This window comes from Eubalaena glacialis, chromosome 2 (genome assembly GCF_028564815.1).
Source record: "Eubalaena glacialis isolate mEubGla1 chromosome 2, mEubGla1.1.hap2.+ XY, whole genome shotgun sequence".
NCBI lineage: Eukaryota > Metazoa > Chordata > Mammalia > Artiodactyla > Balaenidae > Eubalaena > Eubalaena glacialis.
In genome coordinates, this window is record NC_083717.1 from 30,400,950 (window position 1) to 30,419,555 (window position 18,606).

The 18,606-nt window shown below is 41.3% G+C and overlaps 1 protein-coding gene across 16 annotated transcripts in view; it reads right to left on the reverse strand.

Moving 5' to 3' along the window:
• The window catches only part of ZMYND11 (zinc finger MYND-type containing 11), a 130,159-nt gene extending 115,821 nt beyond the window's left edge, over positions 1–14,338 (reverse strand). For 6 of the 16 annotated variants that reach the window (XM_061179740.1, XM_061179746.1, XM_061179741.1 and 3 more), the window contains exon 1: positions 13,908–14,131. The gene's annotated coding sequence lies outside the window, so the exon portion shown is untranslated. The other 10 variants (XM_061179744.1, XM_061179736.1, XM_061179732.1 and 7 more) reach the window with 9 other exon arrangements.
• Between the last annotated feature and the right edge of the window lie 4,268 nt (positions 14,339–18,606).

An 18,606-nucleotide genomic window follows, 5' to 3' on the forward strand; every position in this document is an offset into this window, starting at 1 on the left:
TCAAGAGGAGTCTCTCATAATTTGGAGACTGTATAATGGTAAATGTGAAATCTGAAGAAAATGACAAATAGCAGTTCTGTACTTCAGAACTGATGGAATATGAATTAGAGTACATATTAGCACCATGCTGAATGTATTCAAGGTCAAAGAGAGACAACATAAAATCAGTCAATTTTATCCAATGCAAACAGTTTATACTAAAAGAAACATGTCTTGCTTAATAAACATTTGAATGAATTTAAAAGGTAGACAACTCAAATAACGGCTTATACTTTCACGCACATTAATAATCACAACATACTGATACAGGCAAGATCTAGGTGCTTTCTCAGTCTGTACTGACCTCTCTTTTTTCCTAATACATTTACCTTTACAATTACCATCTCTTTAATTAATGAAATGAGACCAAAGTTTGCAACTGAACTTTTCCATTATTTGGATTCTGAATGCATGAGAATCAACTATAACTGTTTAAACCCTCAATTATTTGGCAGTCCATACAAGGATATTTTACTGCAACAAAGGAGCATATCCCACTTAACTACATCTACTTTACCATAATGAATGAGCAAAAGAATAAAGAACTTAGAAATTATATAACCACTTTCTAGATTAAAGCAAATACACAGGACGGGTGAGAACATGTGGCACTCCTCCTGCACTAATGTCAAACATCCAGAACAGCGGGCATTTAGGCTGGCAATGGCCTCTGGGCAGGACTGGGGAACACACATTCCTGTCTTGTTTTTCATACTGTCTTATTGAACTGTTATAATATACAACACAAAGCTTATAATATCTTTGAAAGTGTATAAAGTATTACGCAAGAAAATCTGAAATCTTATAATTATCTTACACACTGTGAAATGTGTACAGCAGACACAAGCAATAGCAGACACTGATGTCTGCAAATAAATCCAGCACTTCCTATAGCTAAATTGCCAAATACTTGTTATTTTAATACAATGTCTGTTTCTAAAGTACTTTGAGTTTTAATTTGGGTAAAACATGTTTCCCATAATCTTGACAAGTAGCGTCAAAAAAGTCTGGTCTCATTTCACATTTCTAATAGAGTAATGACTGTCTAGGACAGACACTGTGTTAAGAATTTTGAGGTCAAGGAGCAAACAGTGGGAAGGAACGGGAGAAGAGTGAGTCTCCAGGAAACTTTAAAAAGAATATAATTATTAGTTGTGGTTTATGAAGGCATACTGTTTTCTGAAATAATCCCATCTCATAAGCATTAAAAATGGCCATGGCCATAACCACACGTGGCACAGTACACAGGGACCGGATTACATGGAGTTTCATAAGCCAATCCTTTCATAAAGGATTTGAAACTTTAACCTAAGGGCAATGGAAGCCACTGAAGAATTCTCAGCAGAAGACAGTGATTAGACTCCCAACAGAAGACAGTGATTAGACTCCCAGCAGCTATTTAGCCTGCACCAATCATGGTAATTCCATCTTCCTTATCAGCTGACATCAAGTCCATCAAGTGCTATATGACTCAATGAGGGAGAAGTGTGCTAGGGCTACTTTTAGGACCAATTCCTAGCCCTAAAAAATGGCCTCTTCTCCCTCTAAATATCACTAGGTCTTAATATGATGCCCAAAACTGATGCAGCCTTCTTGCCGCCCTGAGGGGAACTAGCCTGAGAATAAAGCTGATGCTGAGGGCTGGACAAAGGAAAGATGGTGCTTTGAGCTGTTGCTTGTGTCACCTGGAGTCTATCCTCTCTCTGGACTTCCAGTTAGATGAGAAGATAAGTTTGCATTAGCCAGTTTGAGTCAAGTTCTTCTGTAAGTTCCGGCTGAAAGCACCTTAGCTGATCTAATAATTATTCCCATGTTGGTGGTAAGTGAAACCATGAGTCGGGGTGAGACTCTGGAGGGAGGCAGGTAGTGAAGAAAGAATGGAGTCCTAGGGTAGAGTGGGGGGCACCTCATGTTTCATTCTAGGCAGTAGAAGAGCAGCTGGTAAACAGACAAGCAGCAGCCAAAGGTTCTAAAGAAAAGCAAAAGAGTGTGGCGTTACAAAAAACAAAAACAAAAAGGAGCGTTTCAAAAAGGGAATGGTCAACTGTGCCTCTCGGCTGATGAAAGTCAAGTAGAATGGAGGGCTGAAAGGCTCAGGTGGACTCAGCAACTTGGCAGTCACAGCACCTCCCTGGAACAGCTTCAGTCGTCTGATAGTGTAGAAGCTGGACTGGGAAGAAGTACAGAAACAAAAAGAAAGATGATTCTTTGGATAAGTGTTCAGAAAGGAGAAGGATTATATAGGGGAGAAAAGAAAACCAGAGCAGTGGATGTGGAGTTCTGAAAAGATTTTTGTTGTTTTTTGTTTTGTTTGTTTTGTAACGGTGAGATGATGTCAGAGTATATCTAAATGAAAATCGAAGAGAGCAAGTATAGAAGGGAATGCAAATGAGATAGGTAAGAGGTTTCAGAAGGGATGATCTACAGAGACAGAGGTGAAGAGAATGAGAGGAGATGTGAGGGCAGGCATGTCTGCAGATCTGGAGTAAAGCAAGTTACTTCCCACAGGAAGCCTTCCTTCTCCTCTGGAAAAAGAGGCTAAACTTCTCTACAAGAGTAATGGGGGGTAGAGAGGTGTGAGGAAAGTGAAGAAAGTTTAGTAAGCCATTATTGAAAGTGGACGGTGAACTAATCAGAGAAAGTCTGAGAGCCCAGATGACCATGTATGTTGGTTTCCAAGAACCTACATACAGTGTCATGAGCTCTGTAGTTTCCCTCTACCAGCATGCAGGCTGTTAGGGTAAATTCATCCAGAATTCGGGTTTTGCCTATACATTGTAGGCACTGAAAAGATAAAGGGGCATTCTTTTGTCTACCTACATGCACTTATGTGACCTACTATATGTACAGCACTGTACTAGGTATTATAAAGAAATTTTAAAAGTTAGTGTTCTCAGGTCAAGGAACTGGGAAAATAAGATAATTATAGAAAGGTAAGATAATTATAAGACGATTATAAAAGGCAATATAGAATAAGAACTAGTTGAGGCAAACTTTAAATGCTGTAAGGGGACAGATCACTGTGGGATAGCAATAAGATGGAGAAGATGAAACTTGATAGAGATCTCAAATGCCAACAAATTTTAAATTAAATTTTAAGCTAACTTCAGCACTGGGGGCAGAATGCGGAGGGGAAAGGAGGATACCTGAGCAAAAGTTATAAAGTATTATTAATATAAAAGTACTACTTGTGCATTAAAGAAAACACTTATTGAAAGAATAAACATAACTGGCTGAAGTAAAAGTTTTACTTAGGGGAACAGGAGATAAGACTAGAAAATTAGACTAAGAACAGACTCCAAAATATCCTGATGACAGGATTATAAGCTCTGGGAGAAGGAAAATGAATGAGGAGAGGTTTACAATTGTCTCCCAATACTGCCTATTAGCAGATTTCAGGCCACAGTGCAGGGAAAGAAAACAGGAACAGAGCCTGTGGTCTCCCTGAGTTGAGGAGACAGAGCAGAGACCGCAGTGACCAGTTTTCAGCTCAGCATTTCATGTGGTAGAATTCAAATTTTTTAGTCAATTACTTTCTCTATGAATCAGATGTCAGATCCTCTTCCCTCCCTATTATTATAATACTTAGAATCATTCTATGAAATAGTATCTCTACTTAGGAACAAACAGTATATAAAATAATTTGTAATAGTATACCCATCTAACATTTTCCACTCTGTTCTGCAAGGTCCAATTTTATAGGAATATTCTATTTAAAAATGCAGTTCTGACAAGAGCAACCAATATAATTCTTGAACATATCTGGTAATCTAAAACTGAGAAATTTATGTTTATTTAAGACAATCTGACTTAACACACTTTAAAATAGACAAAAGCGAGAGGACTGATGTCAGTGGGAAACGGCCTGCAGAGGAGGCTGTGGCATCCGGCTGGAAGAGCGAATGACCTGCTCAGAACTTGAAGACCAACAGTCAGCACCAGGCCAAATGAGGCTTCTCCAGGCCACTCCTCCTCCTCTAAAGCCCTGACTTCCGAAGACTGATGGATTCTGCACTAGAGAGGAAGGAAGAGAAACCCGTGCAAATTCTCAGGCTCTCCATGGGTCCTCAGGAAGCCCACTGGGAAGCCTCAGCATGCTGAGGGAGAAGTGCAAGAACAGGAGAGAACACAGATACTGGCCATCAGTGACTGCAGTGACAGTGAATCTCACAGCTCACAGGCTTCTTCCCTCAGAATCTTCTGGTACTCAGTTTAGACAATGAATCTGCTCCTGCTCTGGCCCTATCTCTGGGGAACAACCTGTAAGTGGAAATGACACCCCCAATCTCTAGGAACATCAAGGATCACCTGAAATCCAGACAAAGGCCAAGGATACCCAGGTTGCTAAGCAGCAGTGCCAGGAAAACCTCCTCAGATGGTCCCACTATCGCCTGCAGGCACAACTTCACCATGGCTGGCATAATCGCCCAGGGAAAGACATCCAAGTGCTTCTGATGCCTGTCAGGGTCACAAGCTTACTCCACAACCTGCAGGAACAGTTGGCCACTGCTCAAACTACAGGAAATCTCAGAGACACTGAACTGGGTGGCAGCCTACCCCCGGACATCATTTGCCTCAGACACAATGCAGGACCATTAGGAAACACCAACCAACCCCACCTTTGCTATCCACCTTCCCTGACCATCAGCAGAGTGACAATACCAGAGCATTTCTGAGGAACCTGAAAAGACTTGAGGTTTTCTTCTGGGATATATTTATTTTTCAGGCTATTTTGATTATCCTGTGTAGGAAACTTCAAGAATAAGATTCCTGAAAAATAATTTCTGAGACAGAGAGCTGAAGGTTGTAGAGTACATCATTTTCTATAAGCCATTATAAAAAGAACTTTCTAGAAGTCGTCATATATACTTGGCCTACTTAAAAAAATAAAAATTTGTAACTTTAAAAGTTAAAAAAAAAATCCCAACTGGAACTTTAAAATAGAACCCAGACCCATCCCCAGAGATTCTGACTTAATGTTTTTGTTAAGAAAAAAAGTAATTCAGATGCTCAGTCATGACTGAGAACCAGTGTACCATCAAGAGCTTCCAAAGTGTCATCCAAAATCCCAAAGAATGTATTTAAAAGAACAAATAAGATGCAAGTACTACTTCAATAAGGCTTACAACAGTATTTTTTTGTTAGCATTTGTTTAAAATACGCAAATGAATCAAGAGAAAGTCTACCTTTAAACTGGATTGGTGGTTGTTCAGCCTTTTTTTTTTTTTTAAATATTTTATTCATTTGTTTGTTTATTTTTGGCTGCACTGGGTCTTCATTGCTGCGCACGGGCTTTCTCGAGTTGTGGCGAGCGGGGGCTACTCTTCATTGCAGTGTGCAGGCTTCTCATTGCAGTGGCTCTCTTGCTGTGGAGCACGGGCTCTAGCCGAGCGGGCTTCCGTAGTTGTGGCTCGCGGGCTCTAGAGTGCAGGCTCAGTAGTTGTGGCACACGGGCTTAGTTGCTCCGTGGCATGTGGGATCTTCCCGGACCAGGGCTTGAACCCGTATCCCCTGCATTGGCAGGCAGATTCTTTACCCCTGCGCCACCAGGGAAGCCCGGTTGTTCAGCTTTTAATTCACTAGGAAATAACTGAGACTAAAGCTAGGTTTATTTTAATAATCATAAGAAAATAAAATTTAACTTTCAAATTACTCAAATGGAAGTTTCTTAATTAAAACAACCTAACACGAATACTGATCACAATCGAGAGGCTTCTTCAGAACTGTATGTGTAGAAAATATATGTGCAGAATAAGAAAATACGTTATTTCAAAATAAAAGATATCAGGTATTTTGACATTACACTAAGTGTGACATTTTTAAACATAAAAGAAATGTTAAATTACAAGTACAGTAGAAAAATAAACCACTTTAAACTTTATATCCTCTACAATTTAAAAAGATAACATCTCTAATAGTAAATAAAATGCCCTGAAAACCTTTTAAATATGGTATCAATGGCAAGCCCAAATAAATCAATCTCACTTGTTCCTACCACAAGTACTGGCCAGCTAAAGTATATATATTCAATACTAATTTGAGAAGGGCTCCATGTCAAAACTCAATTGAAAATTAAGAACTTAAGAACTTGATCTCCCTAACAGCATTTATGTACACACATTATGTCCCTTTTGAAGTCTTCTTTGTAAGCAGTTTTTAGAAAGCTGTTTTTCATTGTAAAGGTATTGCTTGTGGCAGCACCACTGTTTGTAAAGGAAGGTGTCATTGAGCACCTACTATCCTAGGCAATTTACATACTCAATTTAGTTCTCACAGCAGCATAATGAGGGAAGTATTTATTATAGTATGATTATATGATAAATTATAATATTATACAGCACAGTTATAAGTATTATATAACTTATAATAGAGAAGAGACTTGGAAGAGGTAAGTTATTAGTGCCTGGGGTCACACAGAACACATGATCAAATGGGTATTTGAGACAGAAAAGCAATCAACAAGCAGATAAATCAAGAATCTACAAAAAAAAATAAAGCATTCATAATAGCTTTCAAGCAGAGATACTTTAGCCTTCATTAAAAGACTATTTCTTTTTAAAAAATCTTTCTATAACTATTAAATATGAGAAAACCTTATGTAATATCCCCACTGATGCGCATCAACACAATCTGAACCTGGGCATGCTACAACTCAATTGATCTATGTCTCTCTTCACCATATGCTTCACACTATTTTATTTTAGACAATAAACACCTACTGACTCCTGAAGCCTCAGCACTTAGAGTAACTTTCAAGAAATTAGCTATTTCAATCCAAATTGAACTTATCCAACAGAGGAATACTACAAGATTCCTCAAGACAATGACTGCCCCTTCTAATGCAGCACAAAAACTTTAGTGGTAAAGTTAATTTCAAATATTTTCAAACATTTCTCTCCTATACATAAGTATTAAAATGATTGTAAGTTCCCCCCCACACACCCTGTGGCAAGTTATCTTCATAATGTGAGTTGCCAATAGTTACAGCAAGAAAATGAGCCAGTTATTTATGCCTGTTCTTAGGTTACGAGCTGTCATTACCAGTGAAACTGGAATTAACCAGAACTTTACGTATGGAATGTTCTGATTACCAGGAGGTTTCTAATATTCCTTTCTTTCCACCTCCTACTTTTTAAAGAAGAGTGAGCATAGTTTCACGTTCTGTTACTATTCCATACTTTTGCAGACATAAATGTATACTTGTAAGATGACAGTGTATGAGTACAAAGATCCAAGAAGTTGGTGAGTTTTAGGGAGACAGAGCAGCCAAATGCAGTATAGGGGTACTTCCCTGTTGGCGCAGTGGTTAAAAATCCACCTGCCAATGCAGGGGACACGGGTTCGAACCCTGGTCCCGGAAGATCCCACACGCCGTGGAGCAACTAAGCCCGCGCGCCACAACTACTGAGCCTGCGCTCTAGAGCCTGCAAGCCACAACTAACGAGCCCACATGCCACAACTACTTAAGTCCTCACGCGTAGAGCCCGTGCTCTGCAACAAAGAGAAGGCACCGCAATGAGAAGCCCGTGCACTACAACAAAGAGTAGCCCCCGCTCGTCGCAATGAGAGAAAGCCCGGCGCAGAAACGAAGACCCAAGGAAGGAAGGAAAGAAGGGAGGGAGGGAGGAAGTTAATAAATAAATTTTTTTTTTTAATGGAGTATAGGTTTGCTAGTTATAGACGTGAATTCAAATACCCATTTGATCATGTGTTCTGTGTGACCCCAGGCACTAATAACTTAACTCTTCCAAGTCTCTTCTCTATTATAAGTTATATAATACTTATAACTGTGCTGTATAATATTATAATTTATCGTATAATCATACTATAATAAATACTTCCCTCATTATGCTGCTGTGAGAACTAAATTGAGTATGTAAATTGCCTAGGATAGTAGGTGCTCAATGACACCTTCCTTTACAAACAGTGGTGCTGCCACAAGCAATACCTTTACAATGAAAAACAGCTTTCTAAAAACTGCTTACAAAGAAGACTTGTAAAGGGACATAATGTGTGTACATAATCGAAGTACAATGTATTTATGACAGATTATCTTGCAATACGCCACAGTATCTTCCTCATTTTAAAAATATAGCATTTTAAATCCCAATTGTGAGAGTTGGTATTAAGTAACAAGCTCTCAAAACAAATCCATTTCTAACTATTTGTATATATCTTTCTTTTGTTTACATGATAAATGCTTGGATAGGAAAGAAGAGTCTTCCTTCTTTAAATTCTATTTTAAGTTTACTTAGCACACAAGCAGGTCAAATTAGGAAAAAATATTAAAGGTTTTAAGTGGGACTATCTTAGTGCTTAGATAGTATCAGGAGAACAAAAAAAAATTACTAATCATAACAAAGTTATTTTTAAAAATCCTCAAGTGGGGGCTTCCCTGGTGGTGCAGTGGTTGAGAATCCACCTGCCAATGCAGGGGACACGGGGTCGAGCCCAGGTCCGGGAAGATCCCACATGCCGCAGAGCAACTAAGCCCGTGCGCCACAACTACTGAGCCTGCGCCCTAGAGCCCGTGAGCCACAACTACTGAGCCCACGTGCTGCAATTACTGAAGCCTGTGCGCTCTAGTGCCCGTGCTCTGTGAAGAGAAGCCACCGCAATGAGAAGCCCGTGCACCGCAACGAAGAGCAGCCCCCACTCGCTGCAACTAGAGAAAGCCCGCGTGCAGCAACAAAGACTCAACACAGCCAAAAATTAAATAGTTTTTTTTAAATCCTCAAGTAGTTAATAAAGTCGCAAAGTTACAAATTAGAATGAATTTGAAATCAGTGTTAAGACTTCAAAAGTAATCTCAGCTCAAATACAATGTACCCTAACTCACAAACATTGCTCCACAGCACCTGTACTTAATTTCTTGTTGCACTTTATTGCACTTGCTTCAGTAACTGTGTTATCTAGCAAGTATCTAGCACATAGCAGTTTCAATAAATAACAATGAATGAACTCAAGATATCAAAACATATTCTACCTATTATAAGAAAATACAATATTATTTTAATGTGCTCTTATGAAACATTATGGAACAACTATAAAAGCATTTCTTTAAAACAAAACTAGTTTACTATACTTAAATATTACTCAGTTTACAAAATTAAAACACTATGTATAAGTTTTCAGCAACACATTTTTCCAACTACTATATAAGAGTACAAGGTAATCTACTCAATATATTCCTCTCATCTCTGAAGAACAGATGAGTCCATATGATCCCTTAAAAATGCTGATATGACAGTATTCCATTACCTTTGTCATTTCTATTAATCTCTTTGTCTATTTCTTTAATTTCACATGAAGTTAGGCAAATGATTAGCCATTATGTATTGATGAATAGAAAACAAACCCCCAAAATACAATGAAAGATGTCTAAATATTTACTAGTTGAACATAAATTAGATTTGTAAAATTGAGTCGAATACCTAAGCCTAACAATTTGCTAAGTTTCCCTACTAAATACATAATGGTCTCTACAAGTATTTTCTTAATTTCCAACTAAACATTTTTAAAATTTTGCATACTATTTATTTGCATTTGTAAGTAATTTGATATCAAATATTGTACAGCATTTTCACAATACAAACTACAGGCATACTTCATTTTATTGCACTTCACCTTACAGGCCCTCACAAATACTGTTTTCACAAACTGAAGGTTTGTGGCAACCCTGCATTGAGCAAGTCTACTGGCGCCATTTTTCCAACAGCATTTGCTCACTTTGTGTTTCTGTGTCACATTTTGGTAATTCTTGCAACATTTTAAGTTTTTTCATTATTACTGTATTTGTTATGGTGATCTGTAATCAGTGCTCTTTGATGTGACTACTAAAGCTCACTAAAGGCTCAGATGTTGGTTAGCATTTTTAGCAATAAAGTATTTTTTAATTAAGGTACGTATACTGGTTTTTGGACATAATGCTACTGCAAACTTAACAGACTACAGTATAGTGTATATATAACTTTTATATGCATTGGGAAACCAAAAAACTCACATGACTTGTTTTATTGTGATATCTCCTTTACTGCGGTGGTCTGGAGCAGAACCCATGGTATCTCTGAGGTATGCCTGTAAATAGCTTTCCAAGAATTTTCTAAGTGGAAAATCAGTAATAGGCACACACACACCCAAAAAGATCTTTCCTTAAGGCAGCACATATGTTTAAGATACTACATGTGAGATATTACATCATACTGATGGGTATTTAGATTTCAATTTGTATCTCCCTTCCATTATGTTCATTTCTATCATTTCACCTCTTATCACAGAGATTCTCAAGCCTGTATGTTATATAGATCATATTCTCTCAAAAAACTACTACCGATAGTTCATTCACTTCTTATTATAGAGAGTATGTATGTGTGTTGAGGGGTGTGGGTGTGCTACAAGGAGGTGGGACCTTACACAGTTAAAAGGAAGACTGCTATGCTTTTAAGATGATCATGTGTATGATTTTTAAAAGTGGGATAGTGTACATAAAGAACTTTGCACAATGGCTGACACTTGGTAAACATACAATATATGATGCCTATTTTCATCATGGTACTCATTTATGTTATAAACTTGTGGATACAAAAACATTTCAAAAATCAAGACCAAAGGAAGACAGACCACTGATGATATGGAGAACCTTCAGATCACTATTGATCTTCACAGAATCACGGTACCAAAGCAGATTTAAATTGTTTTGAAATTTTGACAATGCCACTGAAACAAAGTAACTGAAAGTCTTCATGTAAGAGATACGGATAGCAATTAAACTCCTTGTTTTTCAGATGGGGAAACTGAGACCAGGCATGGCAAGTTTAAATAATTTGCCCAAGATCACTCTGCTAGTAATGACAGAGGTGAGATTCAGACCCAAGTCACCTGGCCTCAAACTCATGTTGCTATACTACCTCCAAATTACAAAAATCTAATCAACCTGTAAAAAAATTCAATGTTAAGTCCAAGTTAAGGTTTTCAAACAGTGAAACTTTTTTTTTTTTTTTTTTTTAAGTCAGACTCCTCTCCTTAACATTTTCTTCTTTTTTCCAGATACAGCCTCTTGGCTTAAATGTTTTCTATGGAGAATTCAACTGAAGGATGGTAGGGGTAGTTAAACAAAATCTGATACCAGAGGTTTAGGGCTTTAAGCAACAGTAGGACAGTATTTGATACTTTATTACAAATGTTAAAATTCTTAATTAGCTTCAATCAGTGTCTCAATTTAGGTATGCCAAAGGGTATGGATGTCTCTCTTATACACTACCTGAACAACCCTTAAAGGAAAAGTGGGTACTGTTACAAAAAGGTGAGAGTTCAAATAAACACAGGTCAATTCATGGAAACATGCAAGATGACATACACTCAAAGTATCAATGTAATGATATCTTAGGAATATTGCATATGAACTAAGGAGATAATTTTAACATTTTAATTGATTTTTCTTTGTAAAGCTGGGAGCACTTACATATATGTTTATTTAACCACCTTGCAACAGGTAACTGAATAAATAAACTGCCCAATTACAAAATGTAAAAGGGAGATTCCATTTTCATATGAACAACATCTAAGGAGAAACATATGAACAACATCTAAGGGGAAAAAGTACCACAATAGAGATCCTCTGTTAATCATGCATGGAGTTAAGCAAGAAAAATATTTTATTGATTCTGTCATAATCACAGCCCATATTTTCTGACCTCTGATTCTCTAACTTGGCCATCTTATAAAGAAGAGTCCACCAAAATAATGACTAATCAACGCTAAAGACAAAGAAAATAACATGCCTGTACAAAATTCGTATTTTATCTCCTGCTTGTACAAGTTAGAATTCAGAAAAGTCACAAAGGTGACCCTGCTTACCAGAAAGCACTCAAACTTTTAAAGTACAACCAAGACTATCTCTCTGCTAACTTCAAACCATTAATTAGAATCAATGACCCAAAAACCTGAAAAGGTTATGCATCCCATAATTACTAAGTTACAACTACTACATTTCTCGGTTTAAAAGAAAAACGTTTTACTCTCTGCCTTTAAACAGACTAAATTATTTTTAAGCAGTCTCTTGTTTCCACAGGACACCGCTTACCGTAGGATGCAGAACACCTGGGTGAGGCAGACCAACGGACCCAGGACCTAAATCTCATAAGCCCTGTGGGCCTCTAAAAATCTGACCCAAGCGGGCCCCTCCAACCTTCAGGCAACCATCCCTCAACAGGGTACCTGCTTTGAGTTCACAGGACCCCGGGTACTATGTACACACCCCACAAGCGCACACGAAGCACCATGAACACACAGTATGTAACACCAGGTATGACATGCCCACACCGGGAACCATGTGGACCCGTATATAACACCAGGCACCAGAGACAACTAGGTACCATGCACACACCAGGTATGATATCCCCACCACATATAACACCAAGTACCAGGTGCACACTGAGCACCAGAAACACAACGGGTATCATGCATGCTCCCACGGTATATAACACCAGGCACACATTCGGGACCACGGACACACCAGGCAGCATGGACACACTAGGAATCATGCCCCACCACATACCAGGTGCACACTGGGCACCACCGACACACAGCATATAACACCAGGCGCCACGGACACACCGGGCACCATGACCACACGGTATGTAACACCGACCACCATGGACACACTGGGTATCACACCCCCACCGTACATAACACCGGGCACCACGGACACACCGTGAGCGCCTCCAGCGCTGGGCCAGAAAGGCGTTAAGGGGACAGTCCACGCGGAAGTTGGGGTCCCAGGCCGGCTGCTGCGCCCCAGCTTAGCTCCCCTCCGGACGCCCGTAGGGATGGGTGGCGGACACTCAGGCGGTCCTGGGGGCCCGGGAGGATCTGCGGAGGAGGCGGAGGCCTCGCTGCCGCCCGTTCCCAGCCCCGGGAACCAGGCCTCGTCTGGGCCCTTGGGGACCACCCTGCCCAGCCGCGGCCTTCGCTCCCAACAACTAGCCGTCAAGGCAGACGCCCGCCCCCCACCCGCCCCCAAACTCACAGGGCCGCGTCCCGGCGGACCCCGAGCCGAACCGCTGGCCCCGAGGCCTGGGCGCGCGGGGAGGACCGGCCCGGCGGGCGGCGCTCACGCGACTCCCCGGCTTCGCGGCCCGTGCAGGCCCCGCGCCGTCCTGCTCCTGCGGGGCCTCCTCCTCCTGCAGGGCCGCCCTTCCCCGGCCGGGCGAAGGCGGGGGGCGCAGCCGAACCCCCGCAGACCAGCAGGCCCTTGCCCGACGCAAACAAAGCTCCGCCGTCCACTCGGCGCTGTCTGCGGGGGGCGAGCAGCGGTCACGCCCGCGGCCCGAGAAGCTGCAGCCGGGCCCGATTTCCACAAACACCCCGCCTCGGACACCCCGCCCGCGCCCCCGCCCCCGCCCCGCCACCGAGGCCGAGCGTCTCCCACCATTATGCTCCGGTCCTCGCCGCCGCCGCCGCCGCCGCCGCCGCGCCCGACCCTCCCCCTCCGCGCCCGGCCCGCCGCCCGCGCCGCCTCCTTCCCGCCGCCGCCGCCTCCTCCGGGCCAGGGCCGGCGGGGAGCGGGGGGGCTGCGGTCTCCCGGCCTCCCAGCCACCGCGGGCCCGGCCTCCCTGCCGCCCGCGCCGGCTCCCCGGCCTCCCCGCCTCCGGTTACGCGGACCCGGCCTCCCTGCCGCCCGCCCCGGCTCCCCGACCTCCCCACCTCCGGCTCCACGGGCCCGGCCTCCTCCCTGGCTCCCCGGCTCCGCGGACCCGGCCTCCCCGCTCCGACTCCGCGCCTCAGGGGCGCCATGTTTACAAGCCTCCACCACAGAAACTCGCGAGCACCCGGCGAGGGAAGCGCTGAGGCCCCGCCGCCGCACTTACGGTGTCTCCTCGCCGAGCGGCGGGCCGTGGCCGGGCGCGGAGTTGAGGCGCCGCCGCCGCCGCCGCCGCCGGGAAACTTTGCGTCCTGCGAGGCCGCGGCGCCGCTCACATGGCGGGCTGAGCGGGGCGGCCGCTCGCCGGCCCGGCCTCCTCACCGCCGCCCGCCCGCCGCCCCCGGGCTTTATTGTGTGGCCCGCCGGCCGGCCGCGCTGCGGGCTCGGGCTCGGGCTCGGCGCGGGCTCCCTCCCGGCCCGGCCCGCCGTGCACGCCCACACCCACCTTCCCGCCGTCCTGTGCTCCGCGCCTCTCCCCAAATTTGAGCATATTCTTACATATCCACACATGCACTTCATATCAACACACACGTGAAAGCTACGTACGTGCGGGCACGCGGGAGCCGGGAGCGGAGCGCACAAAGATCCGGCGCCCGCAGCATCGTCAGCTCGGACCCGCGGCCGCAGGCACTGCCCGGCCGACGCCTGCTTTCGTGTGCCTCGTACCTGCCTAGAGTCACCGTCGGAATGGCAAAGTCTTGGAGAAGCATTAATATTTTAATTGGCAAGATCGGTAAAATGGTGTTAATACCTTTTAAATTCTGTCAACGAAACAAATTGCGGGAATATGCTGAATTCCTCATTCCATACGTGCACAAACAGGACTTCAGAAAGAACGGGACCACCCATTACCGTTTTGGCAAAAACACTACCAATTTGTGTAAGGAGAAGGTTATCTTTCTTAGTTTGTAATTCTAGATCTAAGAAGAGAAGATCCCCATATGTGGATTAAGAAAGTCTCAGAGATAAGCATACTTAATAGATTTCACATGTTTTCTCTAATGACCTTTGTCCATAGGAGTTTGGAAGGAAGACCTATCAGCCGAAACTTCCTACTCTGATTCTCTTCGGACATATATACCTGAAAATCACCGGAAGACACTTGTCCAAGAAATTTGGGGATTCTAATCCAATTCAACAATCTTTCACAGCTGGTCTCTAAGTTAGAATTTAGAAATGGGTGGTACTTGAATAGGCGTTCTATGATGTACACCAGTGGAAGAAACATAGTATTTCATAGCCCTGGTTCTAATACATCCCAGAGAGATTTTGGTTATCTCAAGAGACATCACAAAATAATTTAAACTCATTTTAATTGTATGGATAAATATGTGCCATTAAAATCGAGCAGAGGGATTAAAAGATGTCAGAAAAAAATCAAGACATGCCTGGTTTGAATGCGGGACCAGGAATTCTAACAATGAATAGCTTTAAGTAAATCATCTTTTAAGTCATCTGTAAAATAGACGACTGCATGATTCTATATATTTCACAGAGCCCACTCAAGGAAGACATCATATATGTATAAAAGGAAACTTACATTTTAGGAAAGAAGTCACTAACCCTAACTGCACATTTTTCTCCAATCAAAGTTTTTAGCCATCATTTTTATTTTTGTACCCAGATATTCTCTCTCATTCTACCTTGGTTTTGCCTAGAATTTAACCATTGGCCCTATACTCCCTTCAGAACAGTTTTATTTACCTCATTTTCCCCCCAGCTGAATAACTAATAGGTAGGGGAGATGGTCTGGGGGCCAGTGGTTTGGGGTTGGGAGTTGGAGGGAGGCCCAGAAGACCCAAATAGTTATTTCCATACAACTTAGGTTATACCATGAATTTATCTGCCAAACTGCAAAGAGAAGGCAAGGAACTGAGGTGTCAAGGAAAAGAGGGAAAAGGAAGAGTAGTGGGCTGTGAGGAATGGTTTACATCAACTTGGCCATGTTTCGGAGATTTAGCACCACCCAAAGAAAGACCCCACGCAGCACTCCTAATTCTTCCCAACCCCAACTAACGCTAGACAAGTAATGTCTGACTTGATCAGCATATCACTTTTTCCAGATTCTGCTTCAAGAAATATTATGTAAATAGAGAAGGCATGGATTATTCAACAAATTGGTGTGGAATTTTTGTCTCTTTAAAAAAATAAATCAAATCATATCCTTACCTTACACTCCACACTTTAAAATAATCCAAATGACTTAAATAATACATATGTATAAACTGAAAATCATTATTCTAAAGGTAGAAGAAAATATAGGTGAATGTTTGTAATATTAGTGTGGAGGAAAATATCCTAAGCTCTAAAGCAATGATTTTTATCAGAAAAGAGTGATAAATTTGACTATATAAAAATTTATGTATCCTATATGTCAAAACAAATATAGACCTATTTTAAAATATGTCCATTAGGGTTACAACTTTTATACTTTATAAGGAGTTTCTTCTAATACCCTTTTCCCCACTTTCTTCACATAATGAGGACCAATTCAGATTTTTTAGGACCAGTTTAGAGAGGGTGACTTCACAGTTATATAGAGTTGGGGGTATCCTGCTAAATTCCCATCTCAGAGTGTTCCTGGTTTGCTAGTATGTAGCAATAACAAGCTCATGCACATGCTCCTGAAAGTCTTGCTTTTATTTCTTTAAAGTTGGGTTTTATGTTTCTATTTTGCATTAAATGTTGAATTACATAAACATTGAATACTGTATGTATGCTTTGTTTGAGAACATAGTCTTAAGTGTGATGTACAGAATAACTATGAAAAACCTTCAGGAATGCAGGTGAACAGCACATTATACAGAAATTAGTGAATAGAAATTGTTATGTTGTGTTATCACAAGTACTGTAAACTAGTGAAGTAAAATAGCTCTATTTCAATGAGACTTGGTGCTTTTCATTTATGGGGACTCTGGAATATATATATATATATATATATATATATATATATATATATATATATATCACCTTTTCTAATTTAAAATAATAGTAGTTGCATTTTCAACTTACAATAATGTTTTTTTGATAACAAATTACTCTTATAAGGTGAGGAAGACTTTACAAGTAAAATTAAAAGGCAAACAAACTGGGAGAATATATATATATGCAAGAAATAAGAACTAGGGTAATAGTCTTTAAATATAAAAAGCTATGTCACATCAGTAAGATAAATACCACACACACCACCAAAAAAAGAAACAAGGCCATGGATAATTTAGGAAAAAAGAAATATAAATTATTAATAAATATTGACAAATGTTCTAATTCCCTCGTAATATAATGACAAAATAACACAACACTGCTTTTCTTCAATGGCAGAATTCTTCTTCAATGATAATGCTATTGAGGGTTAGCGAGATGGACACTCTTTCATACACTATTGATAGGAAATTGAATTGGTATGAATACTGGTTGAAATACCAGAGCCTTAAAAATATTTATATCTTTAAGCCCAGACATCCACATTTAGAAATCTATCCTAAATATATCTTGTGAAAGACAAGCAAGAATGTATGCACAAATTGTTCTTCCCAGCTTAAAAAACGTCAATGATTTTCTGCAGCATCTTGAATAAATCAAACCCTGTTCTTTGGCTCACAAGACCCAGCTTTGCCTCACAAGGCCCAGCTTTGCCTGGCCCCTACCTACCTCCTAATTTTAACCTCATTCTACATTTCATTCCTGCCTCACTAACCTTTGTCCCATATCAGAACAGTACAAAGTTTGTCCCCTCCTTCTGGAACATCCTTCCCCTGTCTCCCTGGGGATAATCCTACTCATTCTTCAGGTGTCTATTCAATTGTCACTTTTTCCAAAAAGTGAGCCCCCAATCTAAGTTGGCGCTCTCCATTTTCCTCCATAAGACAAGATTATTGAAATGATGTATTTACCTTAGAGTTTATAGACTAACGAGCTGATTTTCTCTCCATAGCATACTCAGACACCCAATGAATATGGTAAATGCAAAAGTGGCACGGACAAAATTGGTGGTCTCATTGCACTTGAGAGGGTACTATCAAGATACTAGCATTTTGCTTTTAAATAACATAATACCAGTGGCTCTGTCACTCATGTATTGTAGTCCTTCTTAATGCACGTTAATCAAAATTACATGTTAATTAAATCATGTTATACTTAGGTTAATAGCTCAGGGCTGTGGGATAAAGGATATTGTAAATGCAGGTCTCCCAAGCCCTGAGAGGAGCCAAGTAATATTCTCTCTGGCTATGCATGCATGAGTGAGAGTGTGTGTGTGTGTGTGTGAAACAGGCTGGTATATATGCCTGGGGTGATATTTTTGAAGCATATTAACACGCTTTTCTCCTTTGCATTTTCATGCATGAGGTCCCTAGTTAGCCTGAGGCACCTGCATACCTTGGAGAGCATTAGGATTGGCACAGCAAGAATTTATATAGACGGAAAGTCAATATCAAGTGGCTGACACTCCAAATAAGAAATATTAATCTACAGCAAGATGAATGGATTGCAAGCATGGCTTTGTTCAGAGATAACACAATTTTCCAAATCACTTTTTCTCCTTTTTTAACACTTTTACAAACAGATCTGGCGTAGGAGACCTGAACTTCACCACCCACTGGGGAGCTGGAATGAAACTGGCGGGGAAGAGGAGGCAGGAAGTTGGTAGTGAGGTTTGTAACCACTTAGGGTTAGACACTTTTTCCAAATATATGTAACTCAAAAATATTTGGCACTCAAAACTATTTGATGAATTAATGAATGAGATTCATCACAATGTTTTTTGTAATACCAATAAAATAAAGTCGAAATAAGATAAAAATCCAGCATTAGAAACTGTTCACTGGAAAGGAATATAAAATCACAGATGCATATGATTTCAATTT